The 16,493-nt window shown below is 44.6% G+C and overlaps 1 long non-coding RNA gene across 1 annotated transcript; it reads right to left on the bottom strand.

Moving 5' to 3' along the window:
• Positions 1 to 12,346: 12,346 nt before the first annotated feature.
• On the bottom strand, positions 12,347 to 14,749 carry LOC135189236 (uncharacterized). Its single transcript, XR_010307983.1, has 2 exons — positions 14,667 to 14,749; positions 12,347 to 12,638 (listed from the first exon to the last, which is right to left on the bottom strand). It is a non-coding gene; the product is annotated as an uncharacterized LOC135189236 (long non-coding RNA).
• Between the last annotated feature and the right edge of the window lie 1,744 nt (positions 14,750 to 16,493).

The raw sequence follows: 16,493 nt of genomic DNA, 5'->3' as shown, positions 1-16,493 counted from the left end.
CTGGGCTGCAAGCTCACACTGTCTGCTCATGTCCAGCTTCTTGTCCATCTGCTCCCTCAAGCTCTTTTCTGCAGAGTTGCTTGCTATAACCTCCCCTCCTAGTCTGCATTGATAGTGAGAACCTCTGCACCTACTCTTGTTCTCCTGAGCCCACCTCTCCAGCTTGCCCAGGTCACTCTGGATGACATCCTATCCCTCTGGTGTATTGACAGTATCATTCAGCTTGGTGTCATCTGCAAACTTGCTGATAGTGCATTCATCCCACTGCCTACAGCATTGATAAAAATATTAAACAGCACAAGCCTCAGTATGGACCCCTGAGGGACACCACTTGTCACTGCTCTCCATCTGGACTTAAGTCATTGAGCACTACGCTCTGTATGGGACCATCCAGCCAATTCCTTATCCACTGAACAGTCCACCCATCAAACCTGTATCTTTCCAACTTGGCAAGTAGGATGTTGTGGGGTACTATGTCAAAGGCCTTGCAGAATTACAGATAGATCACATCCATAGGTTGTCTCCTATCTACTGACACAGTCACTTTATCACAGAAAGCCTCCAGGATAAATGTGTGTGCCCTGAACAAAATAGGTTAAAGAATAACAGCTGGAAGGAAAAACAGAACATCATGAGCCAGATTTCTCAGTGTTCCATTTGGCATAGCATTTGCATCTCTTACAAAAAATTTAGTGTAACAAACCTGAAAAGAAGAGCCTATAATTCAAAGATGATCTTTAACTGTGATGAAACAACTTCTAAGAGAGGACAGGAGGAAAAGAACAAAGAGAACAACAAAGGAGGTTTACGAATACAGGTGTGAAAAGAGGTAATTTTCATTCCTCTAATCATATTGTGATAACTGAAGTCAAATTTTATTGGATTATTAAGGATACACAAGTCTGCTGCAGTTCTGCTGCAGTTGTTGTAGCTCCCAACACTTGATAGGCACTGGATTGTACTTCAGCAATCCTGGGGGTGGGGGAAATAATGCAAACAACCAACCACCAAACAACCCAGATTGAACTCTTTTCCTTCTTACCTCAACTGATCTGGTCAGACTAACTGGATTAAACAAGCAATAGAACTATTTGTCTTATGGACCACAGAAAGCAGGGTTTCAGCATCATATACTGGAGATTATGGTATTGATCTCATCATCATGGTTGTCAGTGATTGCTTCTCAAGCTGGTAGCTGGATGGGAGAGAAAAAATACAGGACTAATTCTTTGCTTAACTAGAAAATGTCACTTGTGTTGATAAAACTGTTGCCTAGCAGGATTGCTTTAGAACAAGACAATGTAAAATGAGTGGTGCAGGACCATTTGTTTCCTGCTTAAGAGCACAGCTGGTCCCTGCAGGTACTATTGCAACATAAATTGCAACATTTAATAATGGCCTGATGCCTTAACCATGGAAGAAAGCAAAACCAATTAACAAAACCAAAATCAGAACCAAACCAAAACACAAGATCTTCTGAAATTTGGATCATTTCCTTCCACTGTCCTGAGATCATTTCAGTTGAGATAAAGAAAATGTTGATATCAACTATCAGTTTTTTTTTGTTTATTCTTAATGACAGATGTCAAGCATGGGAAAAATCTCACTTGGCAAGAAGTGTCTGTCTTTCTACCAGCAAAGAATCAACATGGACATCAGGTCTGGCAACTTTCCTTGGTGTGCCTGGGGAGGACTAACACGTTGCTTGGGGGGATTATTCACTGCCTTAGTCCTTTCCCTCTGGTTTCCTCGCTGACAGTAAGAGCACCAATCAGTGCTGATTATATTGTCAGTTTCATGGTAATGTCACTGCTAGGTGGAATGCTAAAACCAGCCTCTTAGGCACAAGCATGCAATGTATTCCATAGGAACTACCAAACAAGCGCTAACGATGCGCTGCTGGCAAAAGCTGTACCTAGTCGTGGACTTGATCCTGAAATGTCATACACCAGCTCACTGCCTCTTCACACAACTGCCTAAGCTTTTCTTCACTCTTGGCATCATTTTATACTTCCTTTTCAGTTTCTAAGGCTAGTGCTTCATTTATCACACAGGATTTTATATTTAAGGACTATGCTAACCATGTGCAGTATTTTATCATTTATGTTCCAGGTAGCATTTCCAAATTCTGCAAATGAAATTATTAGAACCAAGAAATAGGTCACAACCTTAGCAACCATCTGATGTGAGACAATGTAATCTGCTAGCACACTGGTTGTCATGGAAACTGACAATATTGGAATTTTTTCCTTCGATGCAACCTGTCTTTTATGCATAAATTATTAGCATATTACATCTAAGGTACTGACACTTCAAAGCAGACCACCCACATGTTTCATGTGTGCTCATGAGTAAGTTAAACTCACTCTTAATGGCATTCAGGAAGAGGTTCAGCAGTTATTTTCAGATTGGACAGTATAGAACTGTGCTCTGGAACTGGAGAGATTTCAGACTCTCTTCTATTTCATAACCCACAAAAGTGTTATGCATTACAGTATTCATTTGGGTCTCTACTGCCAATCACCTCATGGATTTTTTTTTTTTTTTAATGCAAAGCACTCAAATTTTACATATTTTTTGTCTTTCTTTCATCTCATAGAATCAACCAGGTTGGAAGAGACCTCCAAGATCATCCAGTCCAACCGAGCACCCAGCCCTATCCAATCAACCAGACCATGGCACTAAGTGCCTCATCCAGGCTTTTCTTGAAGACCCCCAGGGACGGTGCCTCCACCACCTCCCTGGGCAGCCCATTCCAATGCCAATCACTCTCTCTGTGAAGAACTTCTTCCTAATATCCAGCCTATACCTACCCTGGCACAACTTGAGACTGTGTCCCCTTGTTCTATTGCTGGTTGCCTGGGAGAAGAGGCCACCCCCCACCTGGCTACAATGCCCCTTCAGGTAGTTGTAGACAGTAATAAGATCACCCCTGAGCCTCCTCTTCTCCAGGCTAATTTTTTTTTTAATGCAAAATAATTGATTTTATTTAAAATAAAAAGCAAAACCACAATCATCCAAACAAGACAAAGAGTATCCCAGCTCTGCTGGATGGGGTGACAAAAGCAGCTAAGGACAACGGCAGGGCTGGAGCTGACAGTGTGACTGTCAAATGGAGCAGTAAGCTCCTTCCTTGCCCCCCCTTGCAAGGGGGATGCCAAAACCCACCCCATGACAGTGAGCCCACAGGCATTTCAGATCAGACTAGAATGAGATTAAAGTCTGGATTATTTAAGAAAAATCAAACCATTCTTTCAATTCCTGCCCAGCTCCTTACTCCTCCCTCAACCCATTCTCCAAACAGCCAGAAGTTAAACTTTCTCTTCTAAGCTCAGGGGCTACTGCTTGAGTCTCTCTGCATCTTTTAAAATTCTCAAAGGGCCAGACCACAGTCTCTCTTTCCATGCTGGCTTCCCTTTTCTGTTCTGTACTTGTCTCCACCACACACTCTTTGTAGAGAAATGGCATTGCCAAATGGCAATAGATCCACTTCATTCTTTTCATTTTATTTTCCTCAGGCTGAAGCTGTGTGTGTTGTAACTTTCCATGTGGGAAAGATCCAGAAGCATGAAATGAGACCATTAACCCACTGACAAAGAACAACTGTCGTACAGCATATAATCTGAGCTGACACCCGTGTCTCTTCCTTCTGTGAAGAACATCTTGCCCTTCTTTGAAATATTAAAAAAGCTCAAAAGCTGAGAACAAAGAAGTGAAAAATGTACTGAATTTCATCTGTAAACCTTTGAACAGAGACAGGTTGTTAGCCCATCTCTTTTCCCTTCTTGCAGATCCTTGGCATAGTGAAGAAAACCTCACAACCCAGAGGTTTTTTCTCACAGCACTCACAACTCAATTTGACTTCCTAGTAAGAACCATCCTTCTTATTTGTCATGGGATTCAGATTTGCTTTGTAAGGGAAACTGTGCTAGTCTGAAGCTAGCTAGAATGTTTTGGTGAGAGGAATTAGATTACAGGCCGTTAAAAGGAAACAGTGTGTGCTAGTTTGAAGCAAGCTGGAATGTTTTGGTAAAAGAACTAGATAACGGGCAGTGAAATGAAAACAATTGATGTCAACTTCTCTCATAGTCTCGCTGAGAACTCTGGGAAGAAGAAAAACATTCTCCATTTTGTCTCTCACTCTTGCTTTTGCCTTGGACCTGGTCACATCTCATTAACCCTGCTCCTACTAACCCTGCTCCCTAACCTCTTGGCTGCACCTCTTTTCTTCCTGAGAACTGGGGTAAGGTTGAGAGGGCTGGGGGGAGGTGTTGGGGTGGTTTGAGAGCCCCTCCTGGGGACTCAGGTTTCTGGGAGGGGAGTTGTGCTTTTGTATTGTTTATCCTTTGTATATTTCTGTATATAATTGTATATAACTGTATATATTGTAAATAGCTGCTTGTAAATTCTGCTAGCTGTAAATAAATTGCTTCATCTATATTCCCAGGGTCCGTCTGAGTTAGCTGGGGCAAATTCAAAAGTGTGGGGGGGAGGGGTAACCCCCAAACCATCACATTTTTTTATTGGCTTTCCCAACGTGGGGCTAGATATTTCACTGAGTGGGAATTAGCTCTGGGAATTAAGATGAAGCTAATCAAGCAGCTATTGTATTTGGTTGGTGCATTGCTCTGGTCTGGTTTTGTTTTCTTGGCATTCAGTTGGTTAAAAGGTCAAATTGTTGCTTATTTCATTGATCTGGCTTATAATAAGGCTAAAGCTAAGGTTTCAGATATGTTCTGGAGCTGGGGTGATTTTATTCTTGGTTATGCTGGTTTTAATATCTCTGAGAATATTACCAAGGACATTACAGGAGCTCTGGTCAATAATGTGACAATCAATGGAAATTCTGCTTTAAATATGGCTCTAATGAGAGTTATTCAGCCTAAGACAGGAATTCCAACTGTTTGTATAGGTACATGCTCTTGTAAAACTGTTTTTCTTCTCACAATTTTTAATATTTGCCTTATGATTTTAATATTCATATTAATTCTGACATTATTGGTGAAAAATTCAAAACCAGCTTCTGTAAGAGCTAGGAAGAATTCTGTGTCTCAGAAGCAGTCTCTTTCACAGCAAAACAAGGGAACACAGTTATTGGCTTCCCCCTTGCCAGCCTCTGCCCCTCCTTCTCCAAGTGCTGGGAACATAGCCAGTGTTCCCGCCACTAACGTAAACAATGATAACAAAACCAACAACAATCCACAGAGTTCGGCAGGAGCCCCAGGAGCACAGGCAGGTACCCAAAATCAGAATGTTCCCAGCAAAAATGAAAACACCTCAGGGTTGGCAGGCATCCCAGGAGGACAGGCAAATAATCCCACTAATGTTAATAATACTACTAGTGCTAGTAGCACTAGCCCAGTCAGTCCAAATCCTAATGACACCAGCTCAGCTAATTCAAACCCCCAGCCAGCAGACCAGAACCAAAATCCTCCTGTTAAAAGCAAGGCAGATTTGAACTCACAAGCTCCAAGTCAGACCTCCAATAATTCAAATGCTCCAGGTCAGACCCCTAAGGATTCAAACCCTCCAGGTCAGACTCCTAAAGATTCAAATCCTCCAGCAGACACATCCAAGTCTGTTGCTGCTCAGGCCTTTCTGGCACCTGCTAAGGCAAAAGCTAAGACAAAGAGTGGTTCGCAGGAGGATGTAAGAGAGGGGACCTCTGGTGATCAGCAGCAAGAGGAGGAAGAGGAGGCAGTTAGTCTGCGAGACCTTGTAGATGTGCTGAGACAACAATACTCAAGTGAGAGGAGTGCTGTGAGGTTAGCTGCCAGGAGAGAGGATGGTTCCAATGAGTTTAGGAATGCTATGAGGAAGATTGTGTTAGGCCCGGCACCACCAGAACAACAGGAGGAAGAGGAGGAAGATGACATCCAAGGCTCCAAGGATCCACTCAGAGAGGTCAGGGAAGTTAGGAAGGAATACACAAGGGAATCAGGTGAGCCAATCCTAAGCTGGCTAGTGAGATGCCGTGGCATTGGTGCTAATGCTCTGCAGGTAGGAGACAAGTCTGCCAAGCAGCTGGGACCACTCACTAAGGAGAGTGGAGTGGACAAACACCTAGCAAGTCCTCTTGGTAGGGTTAGCTTGTGGACACGCCTTTTGTTGGCTGTGGCTATGAGATATCCTTCCCGAGATGATTTGCCATGGGCTGCCAAGAAGTGGAACACCGTTGAGCAGGGAATTAAGCTTCTGAAGGAGTTTGCTGTGAAGGAAGTGCTTTATGGAGATCATGGCACTCATGAGCCTGATGATATTCCTTTGGGAACAGGTCTCATGAAGAAGCTGATTAAGCTTGCTCCTTCATCCTATGCTAACATCTTGGCCAGTAAGTTTCTAGCAAGGAGTGATAATGGAAGATCTTTCACTGTTGGTGAATTCACTGATCAGCTCAGGCAGATAGAGGACAGCTTGTCACACTCTGGCCTAGTCTCTGCCATACAAACTATGACTTCTGAAATAAAGAGCATGAAAGATGGTTTTGAGAATACCATGAAAGAACTGAAGGAGGACCTTACAACCTCAATTTCCAATCTGGTAAGGGATACCGTTCCTGCATCATCTGAATGGGTGCATGTTTCTGCAGTCAGGAACAGACGCCCACCTCCTGCAAGGCAATTCCAGCCCAGGAGGAGACAAATTCCACCTAGACAGCAGCAATCACGTGCGTCACTGTGGATACTTTTGCGTGACACATACGGTGAGAACATGAACAAATGGGATGGTAAACCTACTTCAGCTCTTTCAAAGAGAGTCAGGGATCTGCAGAGTGGCAGAAACAGAGGCAATAATGCCAGGAAAGTAGCTGTCACTTCTTCAGCTCCCGAGAGTAACTGCAATTGTTCCAACAGTTGCAGTTCCTCTCACAACAATACCAATCATTGTGTACACCCTACATGCCATGTTCAGCATTAGGGGTGCCCTGCCTCCAGCCAGGAGGAGGAAAGGGATAGTGGAGAGAACCGAATCTATTGGAATGTATTTATTAGGTGGCCTGGCAGTTCAAGAGTTCGGAAATACAGGGCTTTAGTTGACACAGGTGCTCAGTGTACTTTATTGCCATCAAATTGCAAAGGGACAGAGTCCATTTCTATCTTTGGAATTACTGGTGGATCTCAAGAGTTAACTAAAATACAGGCTGAGATCAGTTTAACTGGTAAAGAGTGGAAGACACATACTATTGTAACTGGTCCTGATGCGCCTTGCATTCTGGGAATTGACTTTTTGAGACAAGGTTGTTTCAAAGATCCTAAGGGTCATAAATGGGCTTTTGGAATAGCATCTGTAGAGATTGAGGATGATAAATTGAAATTGTCTGTTAGACCTGAACTTTCTGATGAATCTGCAGTTGTGGGACATCATGACATAGAGGACCTGGAAGTGCCAATTGCAACTCAAACTGTTCATCATAGGCAGTACAGAACTAACCGTGACTCTTTGTTGCCCATTCATCAGCTGATTCGTCAATTGGAGAGTCAGGCTGTCATCGAGAAAGCTCATTCACCTTTCAACAGTCCCATCTGGCCTGTGCGCAAACCTACGGGCGACTGGAGACTGACAGTTGACTTTCGTGCCCTCAACGAGGTGACACCACCCATGAGCGCAGCTGTGCCGGACATGCTGGAGCTCCAGTACGAGCTGGAATCGAAGGAGGCTAAATGGTATGCAACCATAGACATTGCTAATGCTTTCTTCTCTATTCCCATAGCAAAGGAGTGCAGGCCTCAGTTTGCATTCACCTGGAGAGGAATCCAGTACCAGTTCAATCGTTTGCCTCAGGGGTGGAAACACAGCTCAACCATCTGTCACTCAGTCATCCACAATGCACTGGAGAAAGGTAAAGCTCCAGAGCACATCCAGTACATCGACGACATCATTGTGTGGGGCCAAACTGCTGAGGAAGTCTTCGAGAAAGGTAACAAAATCATTGACATTCTGCTGCAAGCAGGTTTTGCCATTAAGAGAGACAAGGTCAAAGGACCTGCCAGAGAAATTCAGTTTCTGGGAGTGCGGTGGCAGGATGGTCGCCGTTACATTCCTCAGGATGTGATCAACAAAGTCTCTACCATGGCTGTTCCCACCAGTAAGAAGGACACACTTTCTTTCCTTGGTGTGGTGGGATTTTGGAGACTACACATTCCTGGTTTCAGTCAGATTGTCAAACCTCTGCATGATGTGACTCGTAAGAGAAACAATTTCGAGTGGGGACCTGAACAACAAGCAGCCTTTGATCAGATCAAACGAGAAGTAGTCCATGCAGTGGGCCTGGGACCTGTGAGATCTGGTCCGGACATTAAAAACATTCTGTACACGGCTGCCAGTGACAATGGTCCAACTTGGAGTCTTTGGCAGAGAGCTCCAAATGAGACACGTGGTCGTCCACTTGGTTTCTGGGGACGTTGTTACAGAGGTTCAGAGACAAATTACACTGCAACAGAGAAAGAGATTCTAGCAGCCTATGAGGGAGTGAAAGCAGCTTCTGAAGTGATTGGAACTGAGTCACAATTGCTTTTAGCTCCTAGACTGCCAGTTCTTAACTGGATGTTCAAAGGCAAAGGTTCATCACCGCATCATGCCACAGATGCAACCTGGTCTAAATGGATGGCTTTGATAACCCAACGAGCGCGAATGGGTAATCTTGACCGACCTGGTCTGGTGGAGGTGATCACCAACTGGCCGGAAGGCACAGACTGTTCCAAACCTCCAGAGGAGAAAATAACTCGTGCTGAGGAAGCTCCTCCCTATGGTGATCTCTCTGATCAGGAAAAGAACTATGCTTTGTTCACAGATGGTTCCTGTCGTCTTGTTGGGAACAAGCGAATATGGAAGTCAGCGGTTTGGAGTCCAACCAGGAGAGTTACCGAAACGAAAGATGGCGAAGGAGAATCCAGTCAGTTCGCTGAGGTAAAAGCTGTTCAACTTGCTCTTGATGTGGCTGAACGTGAGAATTGGCCTATCCTTTACCTCTACACCGACTCGTGGATGGTAGCCAATGCTCTATGGGGTTGGCTGAAGGACTGGAAGAAGCATGGTTGGCAGAGGAAAGGAAAGCCTATTTGGTGTGCTGATCTATGGCAGGACATTGATGCACGACTGGAGAAAACTCCAGTGAAGGTGCGGCACATAGATGCACACATGCCTAAGAGCAGAGCTACTGAGGAACATCACCACAACCAGAAGGCAGATCAAGCTGCTAAGATTGCTCAAGTTGACACCAACTCTGAACTTGACATTGACCTTGATTGGAAACACCGAGGTGAGCTGTTCTTAGCTCGGTGGGCCCATGACTCGTCTGGACATCAAGGCAGAGATGGAACATACCGATGGGCTCGCGATAGGTCAATTGACTTGTCCATGGACGCTATCACCCAAGTCATCTATGACTGTGACATTTGTGCTGCTATTAAGCATGCTAAGCGAATCAAGCCCTTATGGTATGGTGAGAGATGGTCAAAGTACAAGTATGGTGAAGCCTGGCAGATTGACTACATCACTTTACCTCGATCTCGTTCTGGCAAGCAGTATGTACTAATGATGGTAGAAGCCAGCACTGGATGGTTGGAAACCTATCCAGTTCCACATGCAACTGCACGTAACACCATTGTTGGTTTGGAGAGACAGATCTTGTGGAGACATGGAACTCCAGAGAGAATTGAGTCAGACAATGGCACTCATTTCAAGAACAATCTTGTGAAAAACTGGGCCAAAGAGCATGGTATTGAATGGATCTATCACATACCCTACTATGCACCAGCTTCAGGGAAGATTGAACGCTACAACGGTTTGCTGAAAACTACCCTAAAAGCCATGGGGGGTGGAACTCTGAAAAACTGGGACAAATATTTAGCACAAGCTACCTGGTTGGTAAATAGTAGAGGTTCAGTAAACAGAGCAGGACCTGCACAATCAGATTTGGTCCAAACAGTAGACGGTGATAAAGTTCCTGTTGTACGTGAAAAGAATCTGTTAGGGAAAACTGTTTGGGTATTTTCTCCTTCGGGCGAAGGGAAACCTGTCCGAGGGGTGGTTTCTGCTGAAGGTCCTGGTCACACCTACTGGGTAATGCAGGAGAATGGTGAAATCCAGTGTATTCCACAGAGAAATCTAACCTTAGCTGAGAGAGTTTAAATTCAAGCTGTTAGGAGTTTTCTGTTCTAGGTAACATCGGCGCCCAACACTGAGAGAATCTACGATAGAATCTACAGTACATGAGCACGAACCCAACATCACCTGGGAGTCCCTGTTCTGAGCTTTTGAATCACCTACATCTGATTGAAGTGTGAACTGAACTTGTATATATATTGTTTTAGTGTAAATATTGGTTTAGATTAGATTGGATAATTCTCAGCGATACTCTGAGTGAAGTAGACAAGGGGTGGATTGTGCTAGTTTGAAGCAAGCTGGAATGTTTTGGTAAAAGAACTAGATAACGGGCAGTGAAATGAAAACAATTGATGTCAACTTCTCTCATAGTCTCGCTGAGAACTCTGGGAAGAAGAAAAACATTCTCCATTTTGTCTCTCACTCTTGCTTTTGCCTTGGACCTGGTCACATCTCATTAACCCTGCTCCTACTAACCCTGCTCCCTAACCTCTTGGCTGCACCTCTTTTCTTCCTGAGAACTGGGGTAAGGTTGAGAGGGCTGGGGGGAGGTGTTGGGGTGGTTTGAGAGCCCCTCCTGGGGACTCAGGTTTCTGGGAGGGGAGTTGTGCTTTTGTATTGTTTATCCTTTGTATATTTCTGTATATAATTGTATATAACTGTATATATTGTAAATAGCTGCTTGTAAATTCTGCTAGCTGTAAATAAATTGCTTCATCTATATTCCCAGGGTCCGTCTGAGTTAGCTGGGGCAAATTCAAAAGTGTGGGGGGGAGGGGTAACCCCCAAACCATCACACAGTGGTAATGTCTACATCACTCATAGGCTTGCTGAGATGTATAAGAACAAGAACACAAACACAGATAATAGAGTTGCTCTCTGGGCTGCACTTCTCTCTCTCTAACCTGAAGTCTGTGTGACTAATCCATCTGCTTCCTAACCTCTCCCCACCCCCCCATCCAACCCTCCCACCTTCCTTGGGTGCAAAACAAAGTCTTGGGTAAGGTAGAGGGGTGGGAGAAGATGGAACAGTGGTTGAGAGCCCCTCCTGGGGACTCAGGTTTCTGGGAAGGCTGTTGTGTTTCTGTATTGTATATTTCTGTATATACTGTAACTATCTGCTTGTATATTGTGCTAAGCTGTAAATATAAAGCTTCATTCAATTTCCAGAGCCACTGAGTCTAGTCTGGGTGCTTTTCTAAAGCGTTGGGGGGGTGAGTAACACCCAAACCATCACAGAAACATACTTCAAAGTGCATGCCAGGAGACAGAGGAAGAGACACTAAGTCCAAAATGTAACATGAGCATACTTCTTGTGAGCACAATGGAACAGTCATCCTTGTTGAGTTGGCCTCACTTAGGCTGCACAGGAGCAGGAAAGACATGAGCTTACACCAATATGGTACATAGGAGGTCAATCTGTTTATTGAAGCTAAGCATGATGGTTATACAGTGGAGTTCAGTACAGGGTCATGTACTTCTGATAGGCTTACATAGCAGAATATGGGCTTATGGGCTGTCCACACACATAGAGGCAGACCTGACCAACTATCCCACTTAATCCCCCTTAGCGCAGCTAGCCACAACACTTGCTTGTTCTCAGGGCTAACTAGCCTGCCCCCTCACACAGCTCAGAACTTTCTCAGCTTCTCTGCTAACCTATCAAGGCCACTCTTCTGCAGAATGACCTAAGTCATAGAATCATGGAATCAACCAGGTTGGAAGAGACCTCCAAGATCATCCAGTCCAACCTAGCACCCAGCCCTAACCAATCAACCAGATCATGGCACTAAGTGCCTCATCCAGGCTTTTCTTGAAGACCCCCAGGGATGGTGCCTCCACCACCTCCCTGGGCAGCCCATTCCAATGCCAATCACTCTCTCTGTGAAGAACTTCTTCCTAACATCCAGCCTATACCTCCCCTGGCACAACTTGAGACTGGGTCCCCTTGTTCTATTGCTGGTTGCCTGGGAGAAGAGGCCACCCCCCACCTGGCTACAATGTCCCTTCAGGTAGTTGTAGACAGTAATAAGATCACCCCTGAGCCTCCTCTTCTCCAGGCTGCACACCCCCAGCTCCCTCAACCTCTCCTCATAGTATTTGTGCTCCAGGCCCCTCACCAGCTTTGTTGCCCTTCTCTGGACATGTTCCAGCACCTCAACATCTTTCTTGAATTGAGGAGCCCAGAACTGGACACAGTACTCAGTTACTCAGCCCTACTCAAACCCCTTTCTTTTAAATATTGCAGATATTAGGCTGCTGATCATACACATTGTGCTACATATGGTAAAAATACAATGATCTATACAATCATATCAACCAGGCTTCTAAGCCATCCTGTTAGTCCCCAGTCTCTAAAGATCTTGTCAAGCCAATTCCATCCATCTTCTTTCTTGAGTCTTGATACACCATCTTCTGAGTGCTGGATGCTGGCATGCGTCCATTCTGGATTATCAGACAGGTTCATGCAACACATACCCTTGAAGTCTTCACACCTGTGGCCTTGTGCTAGAGGCAGAAGGTCGATGGCAGCCCTGTTTAGCAGAGTAGCATGTCAAACGCTGTCAACATCTAATAATAAACATGATACATCTTGCTAGTAGCATTAGTTTGTATAGCAAGCCAATAACAAAGCTTATCTAACAACCCAAATGCTTTTCCCACTGCTACCTCTGGTGCTAAGAAAGTGGCAGTGAATTGCTATTCAAAAACCCAAAAATCCAGGCATCACAGTCATGGAAGAGTGTGTGTGTATAAATTCTAAAGAGCCCTAATGCACTCCTGGTTTTCATTTTGCCCAGTATTCTTTCTCTGACTCCCACTGATCTGGATGCACTCTATAATCCCAGGAATTTTGATGTTTTCACCACACTCCCTTGCTATGACCTGTGTCTGTTGTCTATTGTGCTTAAGAGCTACTACTGAGTGTGATACAAAAGATATGCCCTATATCTAACTCCAGTGCCTGCAGTGTAAATATTATCCATGGCTGACAAGTGGACCTGTGAGTGTCACAGCACTGCGCGTTCAGACTCCATCCACACAGATCTAATTCCCATGATTCCTCTTTTTATTTTAAGATGAAGGCAGCACTTGTCATTTTTCACAAGGCCCTTCACAAACAGATAGCAAACACAGCACTTCAAACATTGCTAAAAAAGCAGTTGCTCCCCATCTTTGCCAATGAGTGGGCTTGGCCCTAATAACAGAGGTCAGACAAAATACCTAACTCAAAGCACTACCAAAACCTATGCACCAACCATATCTCATATACGTTTCTCTGCATAGCCATCTGAGCAAGACTTCTGCTCACTGCCAAAGAAAACCTTCTGAACATAACAAGCTGATACCCATATCTCTCTCTCTCCCTCCCCCTTTATTTTTATTGGTCCTTATCCTATAAGGCTATCTTGATATACAGAAAAAAAGAAGAAACCAAAGAAAAAAGATCCTATAATATCCCTCTATTCCACATCCTATAATATCCCTATTACATACTCTTGCTTTGTTTCCCAAAATATCCTATAACATCCCTAGATCCCATATCCTATAATATCCCTATTACAAACTCTTGCTTTGTTTCCTCTCCTCAATCAATAAGCTAATTAAGAGCTGTTTAAAAGCCTCAGTTGTGGAGGCTGAAGTCTGTTCACTTGTTTTACTCCGTGGGAAGACAAGCTTGTTGCTCATTTTTCTATTTGCCTCTGAAGTGTTTTGCTCAGCACAGAGTACATGACCAGGGTGTCTTCATTTCTAAAGCTCCAAGTGCAGCTCTACAACTCAATGGCATGCAGAAACAGCAATGCTGGATATTGTGTTAATGAAGTGGAACAGGTTTCCCTATATCTTTTGATATATCACTGTGGCCTTTTCTGATATTGATTTTCCCAGTGTAATTAACAAAGGTGTAAAGAGTTTTCCTGCAGAATCAACATAATGTCTAGATTCTCTTTGGGATGCAGAAATGCAGGATGATCTTCTCCAGCTTAGATATGGCCAAAGAGAACGAGATTATGAAGCCAGACAGCAAACTTCAGTTCTGTAAGTGTTTTAAGAACATAAACACTATTTACAATTACATGCTTAAGTGAAAAATAGACTCTCCACTAGAGAAAATTCAGAAGATATTTGGCTCAGAGACTTTTAGCTGCATCAGACCTTGTTCAAACAGAGCACATCTGTAAGGAGTTCTGTGAATGCCCACCTCATTTCTGAGAGTTACATACCACTTTTGCATTTCAGTAACAGAACATGCAATGTTGCTGCTGCTTTGTTCTCTTTTACTTGAAGAACATGGAATTCGTTCTGGTAAAGCCAAATCCTGTGTAAGATTAGCAGACATTTGCATCCTGAAAGCTAGTTCAGAGTTCCTTCAGGACTGCTGTTGCAGTTTAGAGTTAATGCCCTAGATTATCCTGGAGGTCCCTTCCAGCCCAGACAATGCCATGATTTTCTGTTAGAGTAATCATCAAGCGTCTACCCTACCTAACCGGGGGGCCACCAGGCCCCCCGGCCTTTAGATCTCCACCACCAGTCACCCAGTGTGCACCATAAGGACTCACCAGTGATGATGGGAGGAGGATCCCTCTGCCCAGTTGGGCAAGCTTAGGACTTGCCTTTCCTGGGGCTGATTATAAAGGGCAGTGAGCAGGAAAGCCTAAATGGTCACACCTGGGGTGGGAGGAGACTCCAACAGATGCCAGGTGTTGTGAGTTTAGGGGGAAAAAGGGGCAAAGTGGGGTGGGTGGGGTAAAAAGGGGGCAGATATAGTGTTCCAGTATGATCTGGTAGAGGTGGTCCTGTTCTGGCAGGGGAGTTGGACATGATGATCTTCTGAGGTACCTTCCAGCCCCTAGCATTCTATGATTCTATGGCACATGTGAGCCTGATGACATTCCTCTTGGAACAGGTCTCATGAAGAAGCTTATTAAGCTTGGTCCTTCATCCTATGCTAACATCTTGGCTAGCAGGTTTCTACCAAAGAGTGATAATGAAAGGTTTCTCACTGTTGGTGAACTCACTGACCAGCTCAGGCAGATAGAGGATAGCTTGTCACATTCTGCCGTAATCTGTGTCATAAAAGCTCTGGGCACAGAGATGAGAGAGATAAAAGATGGCATTAAAGATGACATTAAGGATAGCATTATAGATAGCATGAAAGAACTGAAGGAGAAAATCATAACCTCCATTTCCAATCTGGTAAAGGATACCGTTCCTGCATCATCTGAATGGGTGCATGTTTCTGCAGTCAGGAACAGACGCCCACCTCCTGCAAGGCAATTCCAGCCCAGGAGGAGACAAATTCCACCCAGACAGCAGCAATCACATGCGTCACTGTGGATACTTCTGCGTGATACACACGGTGAGAACATGAACAAGTGGGATGGTAAACCTACTTCAGCTCTTTCAAAGAGAGTCAGGGAACTGCAGAGTGGCAGAAACAGGGGCAATAATGCCAGGAAAGTAGCTGTCACTTCTTCAGCTCCTGAGAGCAACTGCAATTGTTCCAACAGTTGCAGTTCCTCTCACAACAACACCAATCACTGTGTACACCCCACATGCCATGTTCAGCATTAGGGGTGCCCTGCCTCCAGCCAGGAGGAACAAAGGGACAGTGGACAAAACCAAATCTATTGGAGTGTATTCATTAGGTGGCCTGGCAGTTCAACAGTTTGGAAATACAGGGCTTTAGTTGGCACAGGTGCTCAGTGTACTTTATTGCCATCAAACTCCAAAGGGACAGAGTCTATCATGATTTCTGGAATCACTGGTGGATCTCAAGAGTTAAGTAAGTTGCAGGCTGAGATAAGTTTAACTGGTGATATGTCTTTGTTTCTAGTGTGAAATGAATTGTCCTGCAACTTCTTCACTTGAGCTTTTCTTGTGTATTCGCAGCATTCATTCCAGTAATGCCTAAATAAAATTATGGAGATGCTATGACAGAAAATAAAAACAAAATCAAGAGAGTATCACCTTTGGTGTGTTCAAAGATGTAGGGCAACAAAGCTGGTCAGAGGCCTGGAACACAAACCCTATGAGGAGAGGCTGAGGAAGCTGGGGGTGTGCAGCCTGGAGAAGAGGAGGCTCAGGGGGGACCTCATTGCTGTCTACAACTACCTGAAGGGAGGCTGTAGCCAGGTGGGGTTGGTCTCTTCTCCCAAGCAACCAACCACAGAACAAGGGGACACAGTCTCAGGTTGTGCTGGGGGAAGTACAGGCTGGATGTTAGGAGGAAGTTGTTGTCAGAGAGAGTGATTGGCATTGGAATGGGCTGCCCAGGGAGGTGGTGGAGTCACTGTCCCTGGTGCCTGGATGAGGCATTTAGTGCCATGGTCAAGCTGATTGGCTAGGGCTGGGTGCTAGGTTGGACTGGATGATCTTGGAGGTCT

The sequence above is a fragment of the Pogoniulus pusillus genome, chromosome 31 (genome assembly GCF_015220805.1).
Source record: "Pogoniulus pusillus isolate bPogPus1 chromosome 31, bPogPus1.pri, whole genome shotgun sequence".
Classification (NCBI taxonomy): Eukaryota; Metazoa; Chordata; class Aves; order Piciformes; family Lybiidae; genus Pogoniulus; species Pogoniulus pusillus.
Note: the sequence above shows the minus strand (reverse complement) of the source record. Positions and strands in the feature narration are given on the sequence as shown.